The following is a 14755-nucleotide window of genomic DNA, read 5'->3' as shown; positions in this document are numbered from 1 at the left end:
ACTATCGAACTCGAAATTTGAATTTCAAAAAAATATCGATAGTTGAGTATCGATTTTGAAGTAACACAAAATGGCGGACAAAAAGCTCGGTTGCATGACGTAGCATATTTTACGATGACTTTTAGAATATTTTATGAACAATTTATTGACTGTAACGCGTTCGATTTTTTTTTTAATTAATTAATTTTCGATTATAATAATTTTTTTTTCGCATTTATAATGTTGTAGGGACTAAAAATATGTAATTATAATGTCACCGCGAAATTTAACGGCAGTAACAATGAGTAACCTAAAATGTCAGGAATTGTTATGACATTGAAGTGATATAGCTGTCACTTCACAATTGTTTTAATTTTTTTTCAACAAATAAATTATAGCAAAAAAAAAATTATTAAAAAAATTGACTTGTAGAAATCTTAATAAATTAAAAATGCAATTTTTTAAAAAATTCTACAAGTCCATTTTTTTAATATTTTTTTTTGTTTTAATTTATTTGTTGAAAAAAATTTTAAAAAATTGTGAAATGACAGCTAAATTTAATGTCATGGAATTATTAGTTTATTGAAAAAAAAATTACAAAAAAATAAAAAAAACTTTTTAATTGTAAAAAATTTTAAAAACAATTCGTGAAATTTTTTAAAAATATATTTCACGCATTGTTTTTCAATTTTTTTACAATTAAAAATTTTTTTTAATTTTTTTGTGATAATTTTTCCAACAAAAAAAAAATTCTTAAAATTTTTAAGTGTCGGCTAACTTAATTTTCATGAATTTTTTTATTTTCTTCGACAAATTTAGTACGAAGAATATACTCAGTGTTATCTTGTTCTTTCCGTGTGCTAAGTGCTTAATTTTAAATAAAAAATTATTAGCTAAATAATCAGGTACAATTTTATTAAATTATTTTTTTTTTTTTATTAAAAATTCTTAGTTAAAAAAAAAATCTCTTAACAATGTAAATTTTTTTCAGATTTTGAAGAAGTAACAAGAAGAACGAACAAAAGTGTAAATTTACAGCGACATTAAAGCAGCATTAGCAGCAGAGTACATAGACAGTCCTCTGTACTCAGTACACAAGTGAAAGTACATAACAACCGGTCAGAATTATCCTGGATTTAAATAAAGGTAAGAGTGAATTAGACATTAAATAAATAAAAATAATAAAAGAAAAGACAGAACTCGTTAGTTTTAAATTTACAGAAACTAAAAAAATTATTAAATAAATATTCCATGTAAAAAGTAAGTCGTGCCTACGTGGAGTCAATCATGCGTAAACGGTAACTATTGCAGGGAATTATTTATAAAAAACAAATTGTTATCAACGATACGAGAAATTAAACAATTAAAATTAGAGGGATTTTTTAGTCGCGAATAGAAAGGACATCGTAAATAAGTGATTAAAATAGCTGAACATTGGCACGATATTACGAGTATTTAGTATTTATATTTATATATTTAGTGTTTAGTTATAGCTATAAGTGAAGGATGTGAATGTGTTGAGATTCAGAGCGGAACGCGAATAAGAACGCGTTTAAGAAAATGAAGGGGACTTGTAGCGTGAATAAGCGTGTCCCATGATAAAACGTACTTATACTTACTATAACTATTACTATTACTATTACTGGCGTACCACACAGTATCTCTGCTTATTCAATATCTATGTCTGTATCTCGATAGACGTAGAGTGCCTTTCGATATGCAGAAACTCCCACATAAATTAAATTCTCCGCCTGAATGCATATGTGTATTATAAGCCGTTCCTACGTCGTGTACAATTCCACGTCGATAGAATAGACCCCATGCTTTTAATGTTCCCTGGACTTGTCTGTTTTATGTCTTCCGGATGCTACCACGTGCTTAACTCTATTCTTTTTTTGGTTGATTGGATGTGTAGTTATTAATAATTTGTGTAATTATAGGAAACCTGGAGTTATATTTTATAACTTTATTTTCATTTGTCATTTTTTAAATTTAATATATTGAAAAGTATGGTTACATTTAAAATAGCAAATATTTATTAATCAATTTATTATACCGGATACAAAGTTGTTGAATTTTGGTCGAATTATTTTTGTTGTTGTAACTTTTTAACCAATTGTTCAATTGTTTTCAAATTATGTAAAACTGTTAGTTATTTGCTACCATTAAGACTGTTGAAAGAATTTTTTAAATTATTTGATTACTTTCCGAGATATTGACTCCGTACATCCGCACAAATATTTTCTGTACAGATCGTTTTTTCGCGATAACTTTAAAACTAACTGTCCGAATTATTTCAAATTATGTGGAGATCTTAAGCTTATAATACTCTTGAGATCCTTGAAGAAATTTTTGAAATCCGTCGATTATTTTTTAAAATACAAATTTATAAAATTTTCATCGAAAATTTATCAAGAAATTTTTTGAGTTGTTAAAAGTAACAGTTAATAGAAAATTATATATTTATACCGGATGTCTTTATAAATATTTTCCTTAGTAGAAAAAAGAAGTTTTTTCTTGACCCGATAATTTTTTTCCTGTAAATTTGTTTCACATAACGTAAACATGTTAAAAAAAACCCGGCGAACTTTTATAAATCACTAACCCGTAAAATCGGTAGGCGCACAAAAACATCAATCTGACTGTTAAAACCACTTGGCGGCAAAAAAGATGGATCCGGAAAGACTTTCTCATTTTTTGTCGTCTAATATCTCACGCTCGATTCCAATCTCGGTACTCGATAAATCTAAAAATTCCGATATAATTACCGCTTATCCCCGATCTTAACTTCTTTTAAGCCGTAAGTAAATCCGATCTCTTTGTCTCAGATCTTTAAATCTCAACCTTTCGAATCCGAAATTTAAGCTTTACGTTATTAATTAACTTTTTGCTTACTCTATTCCTCGAGCTAAATTTCGCCTCGTGAAAGCCGCCCAAATTTTAGACATTTTTAAAATAAATGTGCTCGTACATATAAATCTCTTCAAGTATTTATGCTCGAACCCATCTATCACTGCGTCGTATATTTTATTACCTCATTTAAAGTCTCGGTGCTGAGATTTTATCGAAAAAACTCATTGCGCTTGCTTAATTAAATTTATAAAAAATTTCCACTTCAATTTGAATTTTTTTAAAAATTATTTTCTCTTGAACGATTGAATTTAGAAAAAAAAAAAGTTTCAAACAAAAGTTGTAGGAAATTTAATCTAGAATATTTTTGGTTCATAAAAAATTTTTTAGGATGAATATTTTTCAAGATATAGCAAATTAAAGCATCCAAAAAAAAATTTTTGGAAGAATTTGGAAGAATTAAATTATTTTTAAAATGGCTATAATTTTTGAACCATTGATTTTAGAAAAAAATTTTTTGTACAAAAGTTGTAGAGAATTAAATTCTGGACAATTTTTGTCATTAAAAATTTTTTTACAATTGATATTTTAGAAAATACAACCAATTTAATTATGAGCTTAAAATTGTACAGATAAAGTTTAAAAAAAATTTATTTAATTTTTTAGAATTCTGGATCACAAAATGACATTTGATATTCCTCGGTAACAATAACAATTATTTTCTCTCGGTTAAGTTACAATAAATTGTCAACGAGACCGTGGAATGCGACTCAATAAATCTATCTTTCTCGTAAGTTAGTATATGTATAGAATACATAAATACACCGTGTATCCGAACCCGAAGAAAAGAGTAAATACTTTTATTGGTATCGTATCGAGTAATCCGGCAATAATGTCGTTCTTCAGCATTAACAAGTCCTCGACAAGTTGACTCAGTAATAAAATCTTAAACCAGCGGCACCAGAATGTCATTTTATTACCAGGAAAAACTTTTCCCAACGCCTTTAATTAATAATTACTAATAAGTAATTATTAATTATTAATTATTGAATAATTACACCGTGAGTTCCCATAAAAGTAAAATAGCATTTACTTTTACAATTTACATCCTTCCGAAGGACATGAAAGTGAACGTATCGTCCTTTAACTTGCATCACTAGATACCACTCCCACGCCATCTTAACAATCATGTTTAATTCGCTTACACACATTCATTTACCATAACTATTATTATATGCAAAAACCCCACACGATAGTTTCTCTAAGAAAATTAAACTACGATTTGTTCTTTCAAAAGTTATGCCCATTTTTGTACTGCATTGAAATTAGATTTCTAAAATTTATAAATCGTTCTTTAAAGAGCTATAACTTTTGTGTTATTAATTTTAGAGCTTAATGTATTAAAACAATAAATTTATGTTATATAACAAAATTTTCATATAACATATAACATAATTTCATTATCCATGAAAGCAGTTCTATAACCAATATCTAATAGCATATAATAAAACCCGTTATAGATCGATAATCCAAACGAAAATAAATAGATAAATGTAAAACAAGTTAGCAAGTTATTACGTTCGCCCGACTTTGTTAAACAATCATGCAAATGCTATTCATTTCTGTAATTCAAATCCTTCAAACGCTAAAATTGGCCAACAACTCGCTATGTATAACATATATTAAAAATATATGTAAGTATTTCTATTCTTGAGTCCGATTTGCCCGAATAACTCTTATAAATTACTAGATAAATCTTCGAGACACGCGACAGCATAACAAATGTGTGAATCTGATCACTGCATGCATGTGTGCATTCATTTAATAATAATAATATTTATCCAAGTCCACAGTACACATCTACTAAGTACGTATCGTTGAAAGTATTTGTGAATATAATATTTTAATTTAAATAAATAAATATATATAAATATAAATAAAGTTAGGTAAAAAATAAAGAGCCATTTTCATATCATTCGTTTATGCAATTCATAATTTTTATGTTATGTCTTATGTCTATTTATTACTGCAATAAAACGATGATTGGTTTATTACAGCTCGACTAACTTTGTAATGACATCGGGATTGCACTTACCCGGAAGGTTTCCTTATTGATAAGTTATTGCATTTTTTGTAGAAATTGAATACTCGATTTTTCATCGAGAGTTCCTTTTTTATATTATTATATAAAAAAAATACAAAAAATTTTAAGAACAATTAGTTTTAAATAGCTGTAACTTTTGAATTATTAACTTTAGAAAAAAAGTTTAAATACAAAGTTGTAGAAAATTTAATTTTGTATGATTTTTGTCTCGAAATTTTTTTTTGTAAAATCAATAGTTCAAAAATTACAGCTCTGAAAACAACTATCCATACTCCACAGTAAAAAAATTTGAATTTCGCGCTTAAATTGAAAATATTTCTAACTCCTAAACTATTGATTAAAAAAAAAAAAAAAATTTGAATAAAAGTTATAGAAAATCAAACTGTCTACAACTTTTGTTTGGAAAAGTTTTCTCTACAGTCGATAGTTTAAAAGTTATTGGCTTGGGTCAATAAATAAAAAAACAAATTTACAAGATCCGAAGCTTTCATTTCTAGACTCCGGATTATTTGTTTTAAACGTTGAGGAAATATTTATTTGAAATTAATATTAACTCTTATTTATTGGCAACGTTGTGTGAAAATGATGTCAGGTGTATGGAAATATTAATTACTCATGTCAAACGATATAAATTAGCAATTTAAATACATAGTTGCACGACTGATAAAACTGTTTACTGCCGCAGTAAATAATTCAAATTATTACAAATAAATTTAATAGACTTTCTAAAATCTCGACCAGTCGTTTTATTAATCAACAGATGAGTGTTTCCTAGACGGAAGATAAAGATAATCCCAGAATTAAATAATTTATTGACAAGTATCAGAAAAGACACTTTTGAGGATTTAAAAAAAATTTCCACATTTAAAACTGCTGTAACTTCTAAAATATCCATTGTAGAGAAAAGTGTTTTGAACAAAAGTTGTAGAAAATTAAATTTTCTACAACTTTTATTAAAAAAAAAAATTTTTTTAGGGATCAATATCTTCAAAAATAAGGTAAAGCCCCAATTATTGACAGGGGCGTAAATATTGACATATTTTTAAATTATTTTTAAATGTATTGAATCATCTGTAATAAAAATAACTATCATATAAATTTTTATTAAATTCTAATTAATTAAAAAATTGAAAAAAATTTCTGTCAGTTCAAAATATTAAATATTAATTATTAAAAAAAAAAAAAATAAAGTTAGCACCAGTTCATCAAACCAGCTTACGAGTTTAAATTAATTTCTTCATCTAATAATATGATCTTTTTTTTTTTTTTTTTTAATTAACAATATATGAAAAATTTATAAAATTGAATAATCGAAATTAATTGTATGCTTTATAATATTTAAATAATGGGTGTCAATAACTAGTTGATAATTTTTAAGTTGAATCTCATATTGACAGCCATTCGACAGCGCTATAACGCCTTTTTTTTGCTTTTATCTAAAAAATTTACTGTAAGAGTTTGAATTCTTCTGATTAAATAAATTATTTTTAAATTAATTTTTATATTTTTAAAAGTAATTAATCATTTATGGAAATTATTATTAATAAACTTTAATAAAATTGATTACTTAATAATAATAAGTTTCGATAAATAAGAATAAGCAGATGATTCGACGCATGCGCAGTGTAGGTGTCAATAATTGGGGTGAAGGTATGTCAATAATTAGATCAATCAGTTTTTTAACCTGCCAATAATTGGTGTATCCGGATAATCTATTTAATTATTTAAAATTAATTAGTAAATATCAGTGAATATCATTTTAAAAAAAGAAATTGATTAGTAAAAACATTACTTGAGACATTACAACAAATAAAATTCAAGGATATTGATATTTGATTGCTTAAAAAAAAATTAAATCATAACTTTGTCTTTAATAGTGTCAATAATCGGGTCTTTTACTTCCCTCTTCTTAGATAAATACCGATGAAAAAATTAGTAAAGCACACAGCAGTAATAAAATAATTTCCCATAGTGTCTAATTATGACGATTACTGTAATTGATTTAAGAAATGAACAACGAAAGTTATAAATATACTATTTTCCCCAATTATTGCTATACTTAGCAGCCTGATATGTTTTTATAACTTAATTAACTCCCATGTAATTAATAGCAGGATGTTATTGTAACACCTGTCGCGTCATCTTAGACGATAATAATAAACATAAAAATATAAACTACCATAATAATAACAATAACAATGATAAAAAGTAAAATTCCGCTGCAATGTTTTTACGTAAGTTTCGTTATAAAAACCGACAGTGAGCGACAACAAAGAGAGTGAGACTTGTAGCATAAGAAATGTTTAGACACCACTGCGCGTGGGAATTTAACGATTTATTATATTATATTATACTACATTATATTATTATAGCGTACAACTGCTAATCATACATGTCATCCGTCTAAATCTTAATGTCCGCAAAAACGGAATGTCCTTATATAGAATTTCTGGGGATTTCAAATTTAATTACTTTCTTCCTCAGACCTACTTGACATTGTTATTAATAAGAATAAGATTAGCAAAAAAAAACTTTCTCCACTATCTTATTTACTTTTTTATTTGCGCTATTATTTTTAACGTTTATCTTTATGGACATGCTTGAAGATAATGTTGAAAACAGAAAAAAATTATTTCTTCTTTTTTTTTTTTTTTTTTTAATTTTTATGCGTCGTTATCGACACTTCGTTTTATCACATGAAAATAGCGGTATCATGAAAGTTGTTGGTCTTTGCGAAAAATTTTAGAAGAATAATTGTTGGAAATTTAATTTTATGAAATTTTTATAAAATCAATAGTTAAAAAATTACAGCCGTAGAAATAATTTTGTTATGCATCTTAAAATTAATTGATAATATTTTTGAGGGAATTTCCAAAAAATTTACTCATTAAATAATTATTAACATATAAAAATTACAATTTTCAAACATTAAAATGATAAATAATTATTTCATTAAATATTGATGTTTTTTAATTTTTTTTATTAATTATTAGGCCAAGTAGATTGAATTTACAAATTTTTAGGAAGTTTTAAAAATTTGACTACTTCGCGTAGATCTTCCTAGTTTGATAAAAAATTTTTTTTGGAATAAAAATTGTTATACTTCGTATTGAACAACTTTTAGAATAAATTTCTACTAAACATAATAGTTTAATAGTTTGAAGAATGGTAAAATTAAAAAAATGTATTCTTAGTATTCGCGTATTCTCATTGCTATTGTTTTTCCATTTATTTTTGTAAAGTTAATATTGCTGTATTCTCATCGTGAGGCAATTAACGTCCTGTCGATTTGTTAATGTGTGTAGTACAGTACAATAAAGCAATTATTAAGGCCGAGGGTTTTAATTAGCGAGGTGCATCTGAAGCGGATCGCACGAATTTCTATATACGATTCACGTTTTTTATAGTAACTTTCTTTTATTTACTCGCCTTAGATTATTTTTTATTGTATTTATTAGATTCTACGCAGCTATGTTTAAATGAAGATGATATCGGAGTAATGAGCGGAGATAACTAACGCTTCGATAAAAGTGGTGTTTCCTGGAGATCTGTTGAAAGTTTTTAAGTCAAATTTTTGGAAGCTGTTAACTTTTATAAAAGTTGTAGAAAATTTTATTCAAGATTTTTTTTTGAACAAAAATCTCAAAACTTGCCACTCAAAAAATGATTTTTAATTTCTGAAAGAATTTATTATTGTAATTAAAATCCAACAAAAATTCCTACAATTTTTTCCAAAAATACTGGTTCAAAAGTTACACCACTTTCCAAAAGCATGTTATCTGCTAATGTCTCGGAAAATTGCATATCTTTCCAAAAACATTGATCCTAAAACACTTTCCACACTAGTTATCCTTCAAAAGCAAGCACAAAACAACGGTATTTACGTTTTGAAAACAAACAGACGAGTTCAACACCCGAGAATAACTGCGAACGAGTTAATGATGACCGTGATGGTGATGACTACGATGAAGATCGGTACAATGATCTCTAGCCGGCGAGCAGTCTACTATGCCACGGTCAGATTATGTAACCACGTAACCAGCCGCTTTGGAGGACGTCTGAGGAATCTCCGGATGAACTTGAAATCTGCCTCATTCCATACCGATGCTCTGTCTTTTATTTTTATAACTGTTACCAACAAGTCGTCGGCAGTAATAATATCTATTAAATTACTAATGACACAAATGGGCGTGGTGATTGACAGTAAATTCTTTGGAGATAAAATCTGTTAGAAGAAAGTACAGATATTTCAATATCTGGTTGGGATTGGGGGAATTTGTCAACAAGAATGTCGATCGCGATACCCCGTTATGGATTATATCATTTTTTTTTTTTTTTTTTTTTTATTATGTATCATTTGAAACTGAAATTATTAGGAAATGTAAACGGAGCGGCAATAATTTATCTATTTTTATTTCTCCGACATGCCGATTCTCGGTCTCAGCCTCCATCGGCTTAAATTTTTTATTAAATTTATAAATTTATAAATAAATAATTTATTAAAATTTAGTTGCGAACATTTATATAAAATGTTTAATAGTCTAAGTCTATTCTCAATAAACGCCGAGTAATATTCTAGTTACCGATTCGTTTGCCATCCACTTGCTCGGATCTGGAACAAGCAATGTTGTAACGAGTATATTTGTCGTCATGCGATCGAGGGCAAGAAAATATCTACGGAATTTGCTTTTTATTTTTGAATAATTACGTACACCTTACATCTCTTTCGTAATTTTCGGAAAACTTATGTTTTGTTATTTTACATATATATATATATATATATATATATATATATATATATATATATATATATATATATATATATAAAATCTTGAAAATTTTTTTTTACAAATTTTTTAGATAAATTCTTGTCAACTATTGACATTCTTAAAAATATAAGCTCACCCCGACATTACACTCATCAAGACCTTTCATTTGAATACCCACATCAATTTTTCATATATTTCATATATTTATATATATCATATATATGTATATATGAAAAATATATCAAAAATGCAAGTGGATACTCAAATGAAAGCTCTTGATGAGTGTAACATCAGGATGAGCTTATATCTTTAAAAACGTCCATAGTCAATAAATTACAGTGCAATTTTACAAAAGTCATTATTTAATAAAGCAAAATTTTATTTATTTATAATTTACAAGTCACTCCAGTCATAAAGTGACTGCAAGGTTGCTAGATTTTGAACTAATAATTTTATAAAAATCTTTTCAAACAAAATTTTTATCTCAAAAAAATTTTCTTAGGTCTAATAGTTTCCAATATCCAGCCATTTCAAACTTATTAATTTTCTCTAAATAAAAATTGACTTTTAAATTAAAAAACAAACTCTCTAAGTTAAAATAAACTAAACCGTAACTCACAAACTGACAGAAAAACATCATGAAGCCGAGGATAACTGATAGGTGGGCTCGAACCGAGCTCTTCCAGGCGAAAGTCTTTGAACCAACGGTGCGTTCGCTTCATGCGATTTATCACTCATTCCCGTAATGATTTATGCAAATGTTAAAAATCTGATTGACGCTTCGTAATTACAATTACAGTCATTAATAAATTTTGAAAGGGAGTAATTTTATTTTATCTATTATTATTTATTTTCTTTCTGTTGAATAAAAACTCCAGTAATTAAATTTCTTCCCATCTTCTATTCAAGATCCATCATAGATCATACCAAGTATCATATATCATATTTATATTCATATTTATAAGTATGTCTATTTATCTCACCGAGATATCTGTAATAAAAGCGGGTTTTTTTTTCTTTTATATTAATTACCTCTATCTGGTACATAATATAATTTTTCACTCGTAATGAATGAAATAATTACGCGGCAAAAATTTTTCAACCAATTAGCAAATATTATTCAATGAACGTGGGTAAAAAACAGTTACTGCCTGAAAATGGTCTCGAGTTAACTTACTGCCGACTAGCTAAGTATTATTGTTATTTTATTTTATACATTTTAATACCTAAATTATATTGTCGACATTTCATCACCTCCTCCGCGAGTAACAGGCAGGATATTGCGGGAAATCTTCTATTCGGCACGGGAGTAAACAACCGCGTTCTTAACAATATTTTACCCAGTACAGTTGTTTTGTCAACTGCAGATTATGTACGCTAAATTAAAATAGTCTGTTCGCATGTTCTAATTTTTTTTTTTTTTTTTTTGTGAAACAAACTCGTTAAGTTGCGTTACACCTTCATTTCAATTTTAATTATTATAATTTTTTACATTTAAATTTAGACGGTCGTTAAAAATTTTTGCAGAAAATTTTGAAAATTTTATTAGACGGAAATATATTAACATTAATTATTTAAAAACTTGTATAGTTGAGAATTGAGATGTAATTCATGAAATATTGACTTTTGATGTCGAAAAAAATTTTCGTAGAAGATTTAACTAGTTTATTTGGATCTCCTTAATTAATAACACTCTCCGAGATTCGAACCCTCGACCTTCGGCAAGTTTTAGAGAGAACTCTGCTCTCTATCCTAAAAACCGATTGTTTCCTCACATTTTATTTTATATTGCTAATTCTTGCAGCCTTTTTCTCTATTATTATTACAGAGTAGACAAACCAAAAAGCAATAAATCTCTCGAATCCTTGGTTGAGAAGAATTAAGCGTTTTTTAGTAAACTTGTCATGACCGTACTTAAACCCATAAAATACCGTCCATATATTAAAATGTCTACTAGATCATTAATCGAGGAGAAAGTAAAACTGCAGCTATCGGAGCGTGTCCAAGCATATGCCGTGTTTATAATACCAATAGTTGTAAAATATCTGAATATTGGTATCGGTATCGGTGTCTAGTCAGTTTATTAACAGCCAGGTGAACTCAGGAACCCCCTTGGAGCTACTAAAATCATAAAAAGCAATATTAATAGCATCGATATACCTTTCATTATTATTTTTATCATTACTCTATGCATTACCGGTTAAACGCGAACCTGTTGTCCATTTATCACTTTGTTTGGCAATCTACATAAAGTTAAATAAATAACAATGAAATTATATAAATAATATAAATACTTTTTAATTGTTATGAGATCGGTACAAGATCGTTAAATACTGCCACATATTGCTTAATGCATTAAAGTCGCCTCAGGCACTCATTGTCCTCCTTGTTGCATTTAACTTTATTTTTTTTCTCAAGGAAAAGATTTTAAACATTTATTATTGTTGTTACAAATCGCACACAAATGTTCCTGACTTTGGGTGGTTATTTTGTTAAATTACATATTATTCCGAATAGGATAATAATTACCGTAGCACTTTCACCTCGCGGTAGCCGGGAACTTCTGATAAATTATTGGATTTTAGCGAATTAGTATCTTTTCTGATTTTATTACGCTTTTTAATCTAATCCTGGTGTTTTTTTTAAATTGTATAGAATTTATAAATTATTTTGCGGTTTTTTTTCCTTTCCGTGTATGAAGGCCTTTATTGATTGATACGAAGGTCGGAATAGAACTTTTTATAGTGTTTTACTTAAAAAATTTATCGTACTAAGATAAAAGACCCAATTATTGACAGGGGTTTAAATATTAACATCTTAAATGATTTTTAAATATATTTAAACATCTGTAATAAGAATAACTATCATATAAATTTTTATTAAATTCTAATTAATTAAAAAATTTTAAAAAATTTCTGTCAGTTCAAAATATTAAATATTAATTATTAAAAAAAAAAAAATAAAGTTAGCACCAGTTCATCAAACCAGCTTACGAGTTTAAATTAATTTCTTCATCTAATAATATGATCTTTTTTTTTTTTTTTTTTTTTAATTAACAATATATGAAAATTTTATAAAATTGAATAATCGAAATTAATTGTATGCTTTATAATATTTAAATAATGGGTGTCAATAACTAGTCGATAATTTTTAAGTTGAATCTCATTTTGACAGCCATTCAACAGCGCTATGACGCCTTTTTTTTTACTTTAATCTAAAAAATTTACTGCAAGAGTTTGAATTCTTCTGATTAAATAAATTATTTTTAAATTAATTTTTATATTTTTAAAAGTAATTAATCATTTACGGAAATTATTATTAATAAACTTTAATAAAATTGATTACTTAATAATAATTTTCGATAAATAAGAATAACCAGATGATTCGACGCTTGCGCAGTATAGGTGTCAATAATTGGGGTGAAGGTATGTCAATAATTAGATCAATCAGTTTTTTAACCTGCCAATAATTGGTGTATCCGGATAATCTATTTAATTATTTAAAATTAATTAGTAAATATCAGTGATTATCATTTTAAAAAAAGAAATTGATTAGTAAAAACATTACTTGAGACATTACCTTAAACAAAATTCAAGGACATTGATATTTGATTGCTTAAAAAAAATGAAATCATAACTTTGTCTCTAATAGTGTCAATAATTGTCATTTAATTATCATTTTTATTAAAAAAAAACAACCAAACTTTCTTCATAACACAGTAACAAAATTTTCCCCTTAAACTTTAAAAAATTCTCTGTTAGTTAAAATTTCTAATTCCATTTTCTCTAATTACAAAAGAATGCACAAACTAATAGCAACAAATCCATAAATATGAGATAACATCCTGTTGCGTGAGATAAGTCAACATACCAAACTTTCGAATGCATCGAACACACACCTATCCGATAAAACATAAAATTTTTCATCTGTCAAATCGGGCAATTAGATTGGACCATGACAGCCGAATCAATTAGACTGATAATAAAAAATAAATATGTTAATTTTTTTATTACGAAATTCAATTTTAAATATTTTGACATCGGAGGACAATAGACAATTATTGTTAAGTGTTGCGCGATGATTGGTCAAAAATTTAAATATTAGTGTCCTCCGTTGTATATCGGTAAATTACTTAACTTGTACTTAACCGATATAATATTATAGACTAGCGGACATTTAGTTAGTGTAATAATAATCTGCCGGAGGGCGTGATCAAAAATTAGTGTGGCCGTACATGCGGTTGTTTTACCTTTCACTGTAAAAAAAAAAAAAAAAAAAAAACAAAAAAAAATGTAATGAACTTGGAATTGTGATAATGATGAATATTGTACCTTGCTTGGATATTGATTTGGATTGTGGTTAGTTCCATAAAGAAGGAGTTTTCGTTAGGTGGTCTGCACTCATAAAAAATTCATTATGACACCGATGCAAGATTTATGGGAATAATAATGAATTTTCGCAATGCGTTTAAGAATATTTTATGTATTTATACTTGAGTATAGTTCTATGGCAGTCTAGTTATAAGTTAGTTGAGTTTTAATGTTTAGATTGAGGAGGAATATCAATCAAGTTTAGTAGAGGGACATTTTCCTTTCTAGACCGAGGTTCGAGGTGTGCAATTTGTTGGGCAGATAACCAGAGGCGAGCATTATTAAACACCGGCTAATGAAAAATTTACTGACCGCAAGTGCGCGCTTTAATGACAAGTCCATTTTATTTTATTAGTCGATGCAGTAACACCAGGTTTATAGATGTTTGCTAACAGTTCAAGAGGTTTTTGGTTGGGCAATTTTGGACTGGGGTCTATGGAAGGAAAATTTTGCATATTTTTCGTGGGGAAAAAATTTGAAGTCGATATTTTTGGAAATTAAATTTAAAAGGTATTTTTGAAGTTTGTGGGTGTTAAAATGGCTGTAACTTTTAAACTAAAGAAATTTGAGAGAAAAGTTTGGAACGAAAATTGGAGAGAATTTAATTTTGAACAAGTTTGGTATCGGGAAAATTTTTGGGAGCAATATTTAAGCAATATATCTTAAAATAGTCACGAAAAATT

At 27.2% G+C, this 14755-nt stretch overlaps 1 long non-coding RNA gene across 2 annotated transcripts in view; it reads left to right on the top strand.

The window, feature by feature from the left end:
* Nucleotides 1-161: 161 nt before the first annotated feature.
* Nucleotides 162-14755, top strand: part of LOC141531826 (uncharacterized) — an 81569-nt gene continuing 66975 nt past the window's right edge. For both annotated transcript variants that reach the window (XR_012479985.1, XR_012479986.1), the window contains exons 1-3: nt 162-296; nt 799-884; nt 971-1125. This is a non-coding gene — a long non-coding RNA (uncharacterized LOC141531826). The remainder of the gene's footprint in view (nt 297-798; nt 885-970; nt 1126-14755) is intronic.

The sequence above is a fragment of the Cotesia typhae genome, unplaced genomic scaffold (genome assembly GCF_013202065.1).
Source record: "Cotesia typhae breed Kobodo isofemale line unplaced genomic scaffold, CoteBio_Ctyphae contig_50, whole genome shotgun sequence".
NCBI lineage: Eukaryota > Metazoa > Arthropoda > Insecta > Hymenoptera > Braconidae > Cotesia > Cotesia typhae.
Note: the sequence above shows the minus strand (reverse complement) of the source record. Positions and strands in the feature narration are given on the sequence as shown.